The following is a 14,137-nucleotide window of genomic DNA, read 5'->3' on the forward strand; positions in this document are numbered from 1 at the left end:
TAAAATCCCTTCCATCGAAGCACCTTGATGCAGTTCTCTGATAAATTAACCACACTTCTGAGGTTCTCCAGATTTTACTCAATCACATTCCCAGGGGCTGGCAAGAGATAAAAGAAATATATAAACCAATCAACAGATCAGAGACAGGCTTGAATTCAATTCCAGAATTAAATATCCTGTAATTTTGGGAAGGACTGGAGCCTGGGTAGAGGTTTGCAGCGTAAGCCTATCAGCAGCAAAGATATATTTAAAAATATACTAGAAAGGCACATTTTTGTTGGATGGTTACAATCTAGACTTCCTAGCATTATATTCACAAGGTTCACACATACACCAAGGCACAAAAGACATACTGCTTAGAAAAGCTATTTCTATAAACATCATAGAAAATTGTCATCCCCATTTCTGCAGTGAGGATGTCCTTTGCATTCTAGAGGAAGACCAGCAACACCAATGATAGCAGAAACAGTTCCAGCTCAGCCCATTTAGGTTTTTAAAATTTCTAATCATCCTTTAGTGCTTGCAGCTTATAGATGTCCTTTGTTTTTTCTCCCTTCCCTCTTTGCAGTTGATTACGTTTTCGATCTGTTAAATTATACTCAGTAACCTAAGAATAATTGAGGGCAACAGGTAACAGCTTATTACCATAGGAATGCGGATTCCCTGAACAGCACTGATTATAATTCAGAAGCATTTCAAACAGTGCATCAGGTTATGCCATTTAATGTTGAAATGTACAGTTCAGCCTCCAGAAAGCAGGAATGAAGGTACATCACCATTTCTCTTCCTTTCATTCCTGTGCTAGCTACTTACTTTAATTTACTCACAACAGCACAAGATGTAACTTAAATACGCTGATGGTGTATTTAATCTAGTATCTTCAATCTCCAATTCAACTTTTAAACATCTGAATTACTGAAACATGCCATTCAGACACAGAAATGAATTTTCCACCCTAGTTTAGTTATAACTTTGGGAAACTATTATCAGTCTTAACTGAAATCTATACACGAAAAATACCCTTTTTAACTAAAAGCAGTATCACTTTAAATAAAATAAGTATATGTTCCTACCTTTCTAACACCATATTAAACAGCTTGATTCACATAAGCCAAATTAACAGTAATTTAATACATTTATCAGAATGGAAAGAACCATTTAATTGAGGAGAGCGGAAGTCTAACAGCAGTCCCTCTGCCATAGCTGGGCAGCACTCATCACGGCCACAGGAATGCCACCTGTGTCACAGTGCTCTCCATCCCTTCCCACCCTGCTCCCAGCCCAGCTCTGGCTCTTGGTATATTCAGACCTGTGAATATATTCATACCTCTTCCAGTCAGTGAGCTCCACAGTCGCTGGCCTTTATCCTACAGGATAAGGTGGCTTAATGCATCCTAATGCTGACCCAAGTGAACTTGCAATGTGTCTCACAGCAGGGCCGACGTGCACTTCGAGCTACCGCCGCGTCTAAGAGCTGCCAGGGCTGGGGCTTCACGTGGCTGAGCACCTGATGTAGAGGGGTGTATTCTCCAGCCACACATCCTCATACCTACTTGGGCACAGTGGCAGACACTTAAAAAACGACAGACTGACAATGTATTTTTGAAATAAACATATTTGTCAGGCATCCAATTTAAACAAAAAGTGCATCTGCTAACCACCACAACAAGGCAAGAAGTTCCATGGAGGAAAAGCTGCAGCTGCTGCCCAGGGTATGACGAAGCATCTGGGTATTAAGAAGCATTTAGTTTCCAGTTAGCCCAGGTGCCCAGTCTGTTTTTTTTTCATACTGACTTCCAAATAAAAGCAAAGTGCTTCGATAAACAGAAGTACACTGCTTTGCTTAGAGCTGACCAGAAAAAACTCTGCTGTTAGAGTTTTTGCCTCAGAAGAACAGCTTGAACAATAACTTGGATGAGGAAGAGACAGCTGAAATAGCTTTTAACCATTTTATCCCCTGCCCCTTTGCTTTCAGAAAATAAAACACCTAGCTCTGTGCTTTTGCAAAAAGAGGGGGATCAATAGCTAAATAACAAAACAGGTCAGATGATTAGTTTTTATATTTTACTCATTGACAAAAGGTACTGACTTTCACTAAGCCTCACTGATATTTTATAATATGTACTTAAAGAACAGATGATGCTTCATGGAAAACTTTGAAATGCATTAAAAAAAGTCCATCCATAACAGAAAATTTATTTTTGTTTGCCATTTTTATTAAGAGGAGCATTCACACCAAAATACAATGCATGAAAAGGCTCATCTCCTTTTTGAACTCACTATTTCTATACTTATGGAACAGTTCTACAGAATTTAATTGCAAATAGTAAGATTTTTGTACATTCATTGATCTCCTTTATAGAATTTAATCAAAAGTTACATTTGTGCTACAGAATTTACAACTATAGAAAGATGAAGAAAGATGATCATTTTATATTGTACATTATAGATTTTTGATTCAATCTGGAAAATACTATTGTATTTCTCTTGAATCTCTAAGATTCATCCTGCATTAAACTACGTGATACTGATCATGAAACACCTACAGAAATAGAACTAGCTATTTCAGTAACGTTATCCTGGTACATTACAGACTGTAGAATCAAACTTCTAAATAATTTGCTGTAAATGTTACAGCAGAAATCTAGCCAAATTGCATAGGTAGCCTCTTATTTCTACCTACATGCAATCATTCCTATTCATTACATGCAGTCAGAAATTCATATTCTGTTCTGAAGTTCAACACCCAGCTGACTGCTTCTGAAGTAGCTGGGCCAAAGCCAAGCCCTAAGCAAGAATTAGGGGTTTCCAAGTCTCTCTCGCAATTGACATCACTGCACAGTGACTCACTTGGGCAAGATTCTACATAAATTTTACCTTCATTTTTTAGAAATTATGTTCCAGCCTCACTTACCTTTTTTGGATGCAAATGCTGAGAATGTTTGGAACACTGGAGCACCACAGGATTGACAAAAAAAATTAGCTCCATACTTGTCCCTGAAAGAAATAAAAATTCTCATGAATTCTGTGAAAATAAAGTAGTTTTTTTTTTTTTTTTTAAATCATGCAGTTCACCTTGAAAGCAAGATTTGTGCCTCAGAGATGCGTCTCAATGGGAACAGAACTACCCCAGAGCACAGGAGAGGGGAAACCATCCTCTGATCTCAGCAAAATCCTGTTTTATTTTTGGTGATCTCTGGAAAAGAGGGGCATAGCCGTATTTGTCCCCTTCGTGCTTGTACATGTGTAGCTCGCTCAGTTCAAGTACTGCATGAGGACAGTACAGTGATGCAAGTCTGAGAGAGCGTGCGCTATCTTAAGGCAAGATTTTTAGAAAATGTTTAGCAGGGCTTAAAAAGAGGTGGTAGGCCTTGTCTCACATTTTCAAATTAATTCAGAGACAGATTTTAAAAGGTACTACTATACTCGCAGCAGCTGCATTTCCACAAGCAGCGAACAGTGGCCCTTCCCATACTGATTTCTGGAGGAAGCTTTTGACAATTTGGCATGGTAGAGCTCAGTGTCTTTGAGCCTCATTTTTTTTTTAATTAGAATAGTGCCTTGACACTTAAATTGCCTACCACGATGGACACAGGACTCAGTTAAAAACCCAAAAGAGCCTTATCGCAGAGCGGGACGACACCTGCTTGTTCTGTCCAATACCACCACGAAGGCGGAGAGCAGCGCAGCACAGGGCCGCCAGCCCGGCCTCGGGGCGCCCAGGCCACCCACAGCCTCACGCTGTGCCGCCGCCACAGTCACCACACTAGAACCCAAAATCTTTATCATTTAGTTGCAGTCCATTAAGTAGTCAGAGGCATCCAGGATCAGGTTCCTCCTATCTATTCCATTATGGATTAAGTGGAATTAGTGAAGAAAATCATTAAGACAGTTTCCCCGTCACATCGGCTCCAAGTGACTAAACGATTCACTCGCGTGCTTCCCCTCCATGGAGGCTGGGCACAGTTCACGCTTCTGACGAGCAGAAGCCCCTACAATCATTCACGGAAACCAAAATTCAAGCTGAATTTCTCATTCCCTCTAAGAAATTTAAAATCAATGATTTTCTGGTTTTAAAACTGCAAACAAAACAAAATCTTAAATTCAAATGCTAACCCAAAATGACATAAAACATTTTCTGCAACATATATTATGATTTTCTTTCATTTATAACATGAAAATTTGAATTCTACTGTATATCAAAACAACTTTTGAAATGCTAATCTGAAAAAATCATTTTTCTGTTGAATCAGGTCAAATAGGTTACAATCCTTCTCACTGGGGAACTGATATTCAGTATATTAAATTAGTACAGTGACTGTCATTGGTATAATAGTCTTAATTTACTTATCAGAAAAAAGGTTAAGCTTAAGAAAAAAAGAATTAGCTGACTATAACCTCTGAAAACTAACCATACAGCCTGTATACTCTAACACAGAGGCAAGTGTTCAAAATTATTTTTTGTCCAGTTTTTCTCTTCTGGCATGATGAGAATAAATAAAACAATTCAGTATGTTTTATATTTAATTTCACTGTTCAAAACTCAGGTACTGTTATATACAGACCTTACTTTTTGGTTAAACAGCATGCATTAACTGGCACACTCACATGTATTGCGTATATATATATATCTGGTGTGTATATATGCAGTGTGTATATATATGGACATACATAAACATGCCATGGACAAACTGTGAATCCATTTAATTTGGAATCCATGAGCAAATTCCTGCACATTAAGCAATTATGAAAAAGACATTCAGTTTAAGAAAACAAATGTCAATATTTAAAATTAATGCCCTGAACGTCCATAAAAAGGAGTAACTATTAAAATATAACCTTATCAAAATCATGTCTGACTATCAGATAATCCCTTTTAAAAATCACTTCCATCATGTTTTAGTTGAATATTTGTCATTTTTTATGCTAAGAGATGCACTTTGTCCTTCAGTGTAAAATGTGTAAAATATAATAAATCATTGGAGAGGAAAAACTTACTTTAAAGAAATACGGTCCCTAGGTTTTATACAGATGACCACATGGCTCCTCACATCTACTGAAGGCTTCTACCTGTTTAAGAACTTACAGTAGAACAATGTTAAGAACATGCAGGGCGTATCTGGCAACTGATTGAGGCACTGTTACCTTTCATTACATCAAGTACAATTTTTGAGGGCATGTGCCTAGGCACACATGGATACGACCACCTAATGTTGAGAATTATTTCTTAATTGAGCAACATTATTAGAAGTAGAGCAGTGCTCCAATTGCCCTGGTACTTAACTTTGCTGAAGATTTAGCTTTGTGGAAAAGTTACTTGACCTCTCTAATATCATGATATTAAATTAGAGGTCACTGCATAGCTTTTGCAAAAATTGTGAGATATTACTATTTAACAACGGACTAATAACAACCAAGTATGGTGGATTTTATACTTCACAAAATGTCCATTAAAGGGACTGTTAGCAAGCACTCTAATGGGAGCAGAAGGGGAAATGAAACCCAAAAAGCTAGCATTTGTGTGAATGATGACCAAAAGCGCAGAACAGCTGCATACAGGACAACTGGAATGGCATTTGAAACTGTTGTCCCATTCCCAGTTTTAACTCTTACATTTGACATACGTTTTAGAACAGTTCCCTGAAACGTAAGTGCCCTGCTTACATGCATACAGCCCTACTGTGCTGGACAAAGATACTACTCCTGCCCAGAGTAAAGGTACTTGCCTATTCCTACCTTTCCTTTCTTATGCAGTAGGTATTGCTGTGCTTTGATCTACAAGGGAAACTAAGGCACAGAAGTGTGATACCGCAATCTAAAAATCACACAAGATGCAAAGCCAAAAGAGAATTCAGAGCTACCATTTCACAATTTTTCAAGGCATTTTCTAGTCAGTTCCTGATGATCACATTCAATGGTGCTGCAGATCAGCCATGGCAGGGGCTGGTACAGGGACTTCTGATCTTTTAAGTCTACAAAAAAAAAAAAAGAACTTTTTTTCCCCCTTTATTTCTGTTGGAAATAAGTTAGCTCACCCTCTCTTCCCTCCAAATGAATCAAGGTCTGACTGCACTGGAAGTTTTGCTCTTTGACAGAGATATGCAGCTTATTGAACTGAGTTCAGAAAAACAGAAATATCCCTTCCAACAAGACGTGCAAGCGCTCAGCCCTTACAAAGTCAATCTACTGATTTTGGTGCCTGCATATGAACTCTGGAAACAAATAAAATTGAGTTGTTCATGCAAAAGCTTTTTCAGTTTAAAAAGCTGTGTGTTTCTAAATGCAGTTTTCTCACTGGTTTATCATTAATAGAATACTTTTTTAATGAAATTTCCTAAGAGTTTCAATTTTATAACTGATGTACTCTTTTTATGAAAATCAATACAAAACAAATTGCTAAGTCAATGAAACATGCTATTTCAAGCAAAACTCCCACTAAAAAGTCAATTAAAAGGTCTTATTATAAAACCTATTGATTACATTCAAAAACGGATCTTCTTTGGAAAAGAAAATTTTTTTTTGCACTTTCAGGTATTTAATTTTGTAGGGGTTTTATGTTCAACTCTAAGACTTAAGTACGCTTCTAGGCTGTCGTTTTCTTGTGCATAGCAGTAGCTGTTACTCCTAATCTGATATTGTCATCATCAAGTTACTGTAACTTTCGGGACAAAATATCAGGTGCTCCAGTGAAATCAGTGGGGTTCCACTGGACTATGCAAATATATAAGCAGAGATTATCATGCTCTATTACTATTTAATATGTTACTGTACTATTGTTAAAGTTCAGCATTATCAAGATCTTAAAGATAAATTCTACTGGAAAAATTCAGTACCATCAAAACCATGGAGATTTATAATTCCATCAGTGTACAGGACTGTGAGTTTATCATAAGACAATTATATTTGTTGAACCTTAACTCAGTGACTTTTGATTTATTTTTTGTCTTGATTCAACTTAAATCCACATACCCTGTCAGCTGTAAACTTGCCTGAAGGCTGTAATAACTGTGTTGGTATTCCTTTAAGCAACTAAAGGGAAAGACAAATTATAGATCCTCACTGTTTCACAGATGACTCAAAGATTCCCAGATGCAGAGATGGAAGAATCATTAGGTTTTTTTTTTTTTTTTTTTTTTTTTTTTTTTTTTAAAGCAGAAAGTATTGCTATTGCTCTTTTGGGCTGCTAACTGTGTCAAGGCAAGACCAAACAATCTCCCCAAAGTCCCATTAGTCTCTTGAAGTTCCCATATGCAACAGAAAGCAACCTCTACTCCTTTGCTCCAGAGTTTGCTCTGCCTTTGGATGCTTAAAGAGAAGGAATTTGCAGAGCAGCAATGCTTTCACAAGCAAGCTGAGCTGTGCCCGTCTGCAAACATGCATTCATGTTTGGCATGGAACTAGAAAAGGGCGAGGATAAGGGTAACAGGCTTCTCTCCCAGGGAGTCACAAAGTGAGAGTGCTTACCTCCCAAAAAACTTTCATTCAACTTCTGCACTTGTGTGGATGAAGATAAAGGCAGACAAAACATTTAAGGAACGCTGTCAGCTCTGATGGAAGGTTAAGACCCTGTTCTTCGTCTAAGGACAATCTTCAAATAAACGTGCTTGGTTTGTTCTCGAGCAAGAGAAAAATAAAAAACAGATAAGATGGTCAAAAACTCAGTGAGAGTTGTGCCCTGGATCTGTGGGGAAAAAAAGTTCGCCTTCCCCCCCCCCTTTGCCCCCCCCCCTTTTTTTTAAATAATCTGTGGGTCTATTACTTTGGAGTGATGTTTGGAGAATTTTGGCATATGTGAAAAGGAATCCGTAAATTCTGTCATTAACAAATAGGAGAATCAATCTCATTAATGCAAGAGTCTTTTTTTCCCCTGAGTTTATCTAGCAAAAAAATATTTACAGAGGAAGGGTGGTCTTTGGAGGTGTATTTATCTCCTTATTCATATGGCACTAATAGTTAGAGCTCTCCAATAGTGCTAAGGGCAGGCTGTGGTGGACATGCTATCACTACACCTCAGCCCAGTGGCCTTTTCCCTGGGGTGGGCAGATTAAGCATTAATACAACATTTATGTTCTGTACTGTGGTTTTAGATGCTAGGCCAGTTTGAGGCCTGCAGATAAGAGCGAAAAATCTGGTACTGCCTTTTAGAGTGTGTAATATCCCTTCAATATGCCTGACTTGACAAGCTGGTTCCTGAATATCTCAGGCAAGGTTGTTTAAGGCAGTTGCACCTGACAGGGTTTTTTTTTCTGGTAAAGCAGAGCCTGATCACTGTTTTTCACATTTCTGTATTTAGTCTTAAATGTGGTTAATAGGACCTGAGCCCTAAAGGCTCACATTATCTATTCATGGTTTGAAACAATTATGCTGATACTTACTACTGGAAAGTAATTAGCAGTAAAAGGTCATTTATACATATACATATCTGTATTACACATAAAAGCACAGTGCTGAAACAATGCATCACCAAATACATCTGCTGGCAACAGGGCTGCAAATCAAAGTATATGAGCTGGATATTTGGTTCAACAAATGTACTAAAACACTGAGAGTATGGGGGAAGGAAAGGTAATCCTTTGGGTTAAACCTGAACATTCATAATTTTTTTCTGGTTATTGAACTATTTTATGTATTTTTTAAAAAATTAGCTTAGTCTTCAACTGCAAACATACTTTCCAATAAAAGCATTGATATATTTCATCTAAAAACGTTCTGCTCCTCCTTTCTCAGCTACAGCTCTCAACCCACATTTACAGAAAGCTTTAGTCCATTTGATGCTGCACGTTTCAGTGAACTTGGTGAAAAAACCACCCTGATACTGCTGTAAGATGCTTTCTCTGCATGAGCTATGGATACAACAAATACACGTTCAGATTTGGTAAGCCAGCCTTTCCGGACACAAAGTGTGCACTGGCACAAAGATTAACAGCAGCTAAACTGGTGCAGTTAGAATAAAAAAAAGGATAAAAGGATGGGCTTTTTATTTCTTTCTTTGATTTCTTCCTTCTCCTAGTCAAATTCAGCTCCCTGTGATGAGAACACCTTTGTGGTATGCTCACAAATCAAAACATTTGCAGTATCATTCGCAAAGCTGGTCAAATGGACAACAGATCATCTTCCCCTACCCTGAACATCACTAGTTTTCAGGGAAAACACTCTGCAGCAAACCAAAGCATTTTCAGTTTGAAATGTCATTATACGGCCTCAGCCTCCGTTGCCCTTTATGGGCTGGGCTCCCTCACCAAAGACAAACCCAGACAAATCCAGTCATGCACTGGGGGCATCAACATGGGGAGGAAAGCCAAAAGGTGTGATGAACCTCTGATTCCCTCGTGATTCACTGGAGCTAAAAAGCAGCCAGGGACCTGCTGCATGCAGCAGAACAGGCTCTTGGGGTAACTGAACTGTGCCTCCTGTAACTTGTACTCTCGCTGGACAGCTAACGGAAGAGGCATCACTTTTCGTTCCACAACTGTAACTTTTTCCTTAGGAAAATAAAAATAACACTCTTCTGAACGTAGACATTACTACAAGAAAATTAAACAGATCTTCAAGGTGGGGGGTCCATGCAGAAGACACTCAAGCAGGTCTAAACACCCATGGTATGAGAGGCTTAGCTGAGATCAGATACAATATCCCCTACAAAAATGTACAGAAACGAGCACACCTATCATATAGTCACAGGAGAATCCTGGATTTCCTGGCTTTCTCATTTCCTCTCCCAAATCTGAATATTTTGTCACACTTTTAGTTCTCCTCAGAAAAACCAAGTGGAAACAGTTAGTAGTAGTAGTAATTATATCCTCTCTCTTTTTTTTCTCCCCAAAAAACGCACATTTTAAGAATGAGGCTTGACTGTGTCTTACATCACCTCCTTATGTATTTCAAAGGAAACGGAATAATCGTCTTCCATCTTGAAGTGATGCAAAATAAATGTTAAACAAAAAAAGAACAATTTATCTGCTCTTGCACTCCCTTTGCTTTCATTTGCATGTAAACTGCTTGGCTCAACATCAGGATAGGAAAGATGTGAACACTGCTGTCTCCTTGTTCTACTGATGTAATGACAATGGGAGGATTATTTCTTAATTTTCAGTGTGGTAAGTGGGCAATTATTGTCCAATTAGACTTGCTATTAACCTCTCTGTATCTCATTTTGCTGTCCGTAAAATGGGAGTAACAGCACTTATCACTCTCCCAGGGATATTGTGGAGATTTATTAGTTAATGCACGTACATACGGCACAATGAAAATTAAAAGCACTGCATATTGGCTAAGTATAATTGTTCATAATGAATCACTGTCAGCATTATTATAGCTTTGGAAACTCAGTGACAGATACATGGTTTCACGTCTGGCAACACGGTGCAACCTTAAGTATTTCTCTCTTGGGAACCTTGGATTTTAAGCTTGAATAGTTTGAAGGGACAATCTAGAAAATGGGGACTAGTGAAATGAGGAACCTAGCTTTAATTTTTGCAAATGTGACACATACTTTTTGTCCTTAACTGAAAAAGATACCTTTTGAATCGAATGAAGAGCTATTCAAAAATGAAACATTAGTCAAACCCGTCTGTTTCTGACCTTTTCTGGATGTGATACAACTTGGTTTCCAACTAGGTGATTTGTTCCTCCTAAGCCTTAGTCTGAATTGTCTTATATGTCCCTGCTTGTGGCAAAAGAGATGGTCACAGCTCTTCCCTTCTGTGGACCTGAAGCTGGCAGGTCCTCTGGGTTTTCCCCTGGCCTACAACACAGTTCTCCAAACAGTTTCAATGCAACAATTCAACACCACCATTTTCAGCACCACAATTCTCCTTAACAAGTGACAACAGCTGCAAATGCTTTTTAGCTGCAGGGAACAGTCATTCTCTGGCTGAACTCAACTAAAGTATAAAAGAACAATGAATTAGTTGAAAAAAAAAACTCCTTAACCTCTTCCTAGCTACACCCACTGTACCTCAACAAATATCTTATATCACATCTTGCCTGCAATGTTTAAGTTATATAAAGGCAAGCTCTAGATGAATTGAGAAGACATCTGAAGAGCTGACCTGTATCGCTGGACCCAGAGCTGACGATCACATGCAGAAACATGGGCAACTGTGAGGCCGACCAAAGCAAGAAAGCAGGGGCAAAGAGAAGAGGTGACAGAGACAATCAGTCAATGGCAGAGTTAGAACAACAATCTGGAAACACAACCAGGTAGAAGGTACAGGTACAAGGTTCTAACTCCTTGCCCTTCTTTTGCTTTGTACACATCCTCCTTTCTAGTTGTACTGAAGTGAACTAAAACCTGCTATTTTTTGACCTTATCATAAGGATTTCATCTAATCACAGAAACACCTACATCAAAATGCTGCTCCTTTAAGGACTCTTATGACAATGTTTGCAACAGCTCTTCCTACCTGTGGTCACAAATATTTACTGGGTTATCACAGGACACTTTTTTTTTTTTTTTTTTTACTTAAACTTCTTTAAGTAGAGTTAGAAGCAATATTCCTTGTGCAGTGACTGCTTAAACAAATCTTCTATTATGAATTCAATACTAGTTAACAAACACCCTTGGATATCATGGAAAAAGAAGAGATGAAAACACTACCTATTGTTTGAGATAATCTCTCCTAAAATCTTACTCAAATTTTATCTCACCTTCTTCAGGCAGCCATTTGTGATCGATAGGAAAGACCATAAAATCCTCCAGGAGATGAACTGCGATGTCAGCAGCACTGGCCTGGAACCAGCTGTTCTCACCTCAGTCCTTGAGCTCTATGGCACTAGAGAAGGCCCGATATTAATATCAATTGCTTAATGCTTATGTATCAGACCAGGAGTGAATAACCAATAATGTTTGATTTGGAAGGCCTGGAAGAGAGGCAGGCAGGCATGTGGTTCCCACCCCAAGGGACTACTCCTTTTTCCTAATTACATGCCATGGTTTAAAAGGTTTCTGTTGTGAAGCTTTGCTCCCATCTGTGTTAGCTTGCCACTGAAGGTTTCCACAGAGCAAGTAGCAGCAGTAATCCAGAGGAGTGTCCAGTATTCAAAAAAGTCTTAATTACCTTGTACCACAAGGGAAATGTCAGGGAGAAGTAAGACTGCTCCCTCGAGGAAGGCAAGCTGGGGGCCGAAGGCGGCCAGGACAGAGCCAGACAGGACTGCCCCGATGGGACACAGCCCCACAGCATCCCAGGGCACGGTGGTGGCAGCAACGACACCCATCAACAGCCCAAAGACCCTCAGGCAAGGCAAGATTACAAGCCAGGTCTGACACCAGCCGGGCAGTTGCTCGTGGGTTGGAAGGGGAGCAGCAGGGCCAGGGTGGGGCTGGAGCCTGGCACCACTGCAGCATCGCGGGGCAGGGACAGCCGGTCCTGGGCTGCACTGGAACAGGGGCCTGGGCCGGCTGGAGGAGGCCCGGGAGGACTCCTCAGGGCTACTAAGGTCTATCTGTCCTCAGGCCCCTGACAGCAGCATGCAGCAAGAGAGCTGATGCACAGCGATGGAGATGGAGGAGTCTACCCCAGGGAATCTGGCACCCTTTTTTGAACATTCTGCAAACGCTCCATGAGCAAATACTGCTACACAGGAAAGTGCCTCACCACAGACCAGGTGCTACGGTGGGGGCCCTTGCACAGGGCTTAATCACCTACCTTACCTCCTGCTTATTCTTCAAGTCACTGGCACTGCTCATACTTATACTCTCTTTAGAGTACTCTCTTCACTCTTTCACTTTGTAGTTGCTCTCTATGCTGCAATGAAATGAAAGAAAGAAAAAATAAAACAAATCACATCATAGTGTTTGACAAGGGACTGCAGTCAGTAAGGAAGTCTCTGAAAGGGAACTCTCCAACCTGCAAGGCTACTGCCTTCTTGTTTGGAGCCTTATACCACAGACAGCCTTGGGTTACCAGCCAGTCTGTGTGGGAAGCCACAGTATTGATTTAGACCAACAAAGGTTCTACATAATTTAAGTCTCTGAAATATCTGAAAACGCAATTCTGTTCTCAGTTTCACTAGTGAAGTCCAGAGTTACACACTGTTGTTCATGGAGTAACAGCTGAAATTAAGAGCAGAGTTTTGGCTCTGTTTCTCTTTATGCCAAAAACTGAGCTCAACTGGGATGTATTTATCACCTACCTCCAGATTTCAGTGTGGAGCAGCAGAAACAAAGGCTTTCTCAGGGGGTCATTAGGAGGCACAAACTTCTGAGCCCAAGTCCACTGCTGGTCCCTCAGGGACCAGGTTCCCTGATCTGCAGAACACCTTCAACGTCTTCGTAGCTTATAGAGATTTTTGTTGTGCGGCATGAGTTTCTGTTGTTCTCTAAGATACTATGACATTGTATCAGCCATGGATAATTTAATTAAAATAAAATACTGATGTATAGGTATGTAACAGTAATGACTATCTTACGCACTAAGGAATAGATACATTTTCAGAAACATTCTTTCTTCAGCTCACTTCTCATTTAAACATTTGGATTGCTTCCAGTAGCTCCTTCTCCCATCTGTCCTACTGAGAAATACAAAACATCGTTCTGTTCATGTATATATACACACACACACATATATGTATACACACACACACACGTATATAAACCTAAAATGATGTTAAGCCTTCACTCACACTGTCTGGTACTTCCAAGGCATGTGAAAGCAGTAATCTCCTTTCTCCATGCACATGCCAGATTCTCAACAGGGACAAAGTCAGGCAGACTTCAAACAGAAGTCAATGTTCCATACCAAGATACAACAGCTGGAAATGCCATGCCAAATTTTTAATACCAAGGTATGCTGCTTTACTGATAAAATTCCTGGGCTAGGTCCCAAAACTGTGGCTGTTAACTAATAGTTTGCTGCCTTACTCCTTCCCACATACTATTAAAAGACAAAATTTCAACTAGCCACACAAACATTAATAAGGTATTTTTTGTGTGAATAAAAATGGACACAATAAGTATTACCTTAGGGCATTCTTCAGTTTTGCCTAGACCAAAGAGAAGAACTGAGCTGACTTGTGGTCAGTAGTTTGCCTTCTAAAGAAAGTGGCAACTAAAGAATTCTTCCTTCACGACTGCCCCACCAACAAACCACCTCTAACAAAAAGATCTATGGACACAGAACTGAAGTGTGACTGC

At 39.6% G+C, this 14,137-nt stretch overlaps 1 long non-coding RNA gene across 9 annotated transcripts in view; it reads right to left on the bottom strand.

Moving 5' to 3' along the window:
- Positions 1-13,756, bottom strand: part of LOC112994142 (uncharacterized) — a 71,433-nt gene extending 57,677 nt beyond the window's left edge. For 8 of the 9 annotated variants that reach the window (XR_010391804.1, XR_010391802.1, XR_003261873.2 and 5 more), the window contains exons 1-8: positions 13,138-13,756; positions 12,651-12,749; positions 11,650-11,774; positions 7,465-7,614; positions 5,862-5,972; positions 4,999-5,081; positions 2,915-2,997; positions 1,328-1,549 (exon numbers count right to left, since the gene is read on the bottom strand). This is a non-coding gene — a long non-coding RNA (uncharacterized LOC112994142). The remainder of the gene's footprint in view (positions 1-1,327; positions 1,550-2,914; positions 2,998-4,998; positions 5,082-5,861; positions 5,973-7,464; positions 7,615-11,649; positions 11,775-12,650; positions 12,750-13,137) is intronic. The other variant, XR_010391801.1, reaches the window with a different exon arrangement.
- Positions 13,757-14,137: the final 381 nt, after the last annotated feature.

Source organism: Dromaius novaehollandiae, chromosome 15 (genome assembly GCF_036370855.1).
Source record: "Dromaius novaehollandiae isolate bDroNov1 chromosome 15, bDroNov1.hap1, whole genome shotgun sequence".
In the NCBI taxonomy this organism is placed as follows: Eukaryota; Metazoa; Chordata; class Aves; order Casuariiformes; family Dromaiidae; genus Dromaius; species Dromaius novaehollandiae.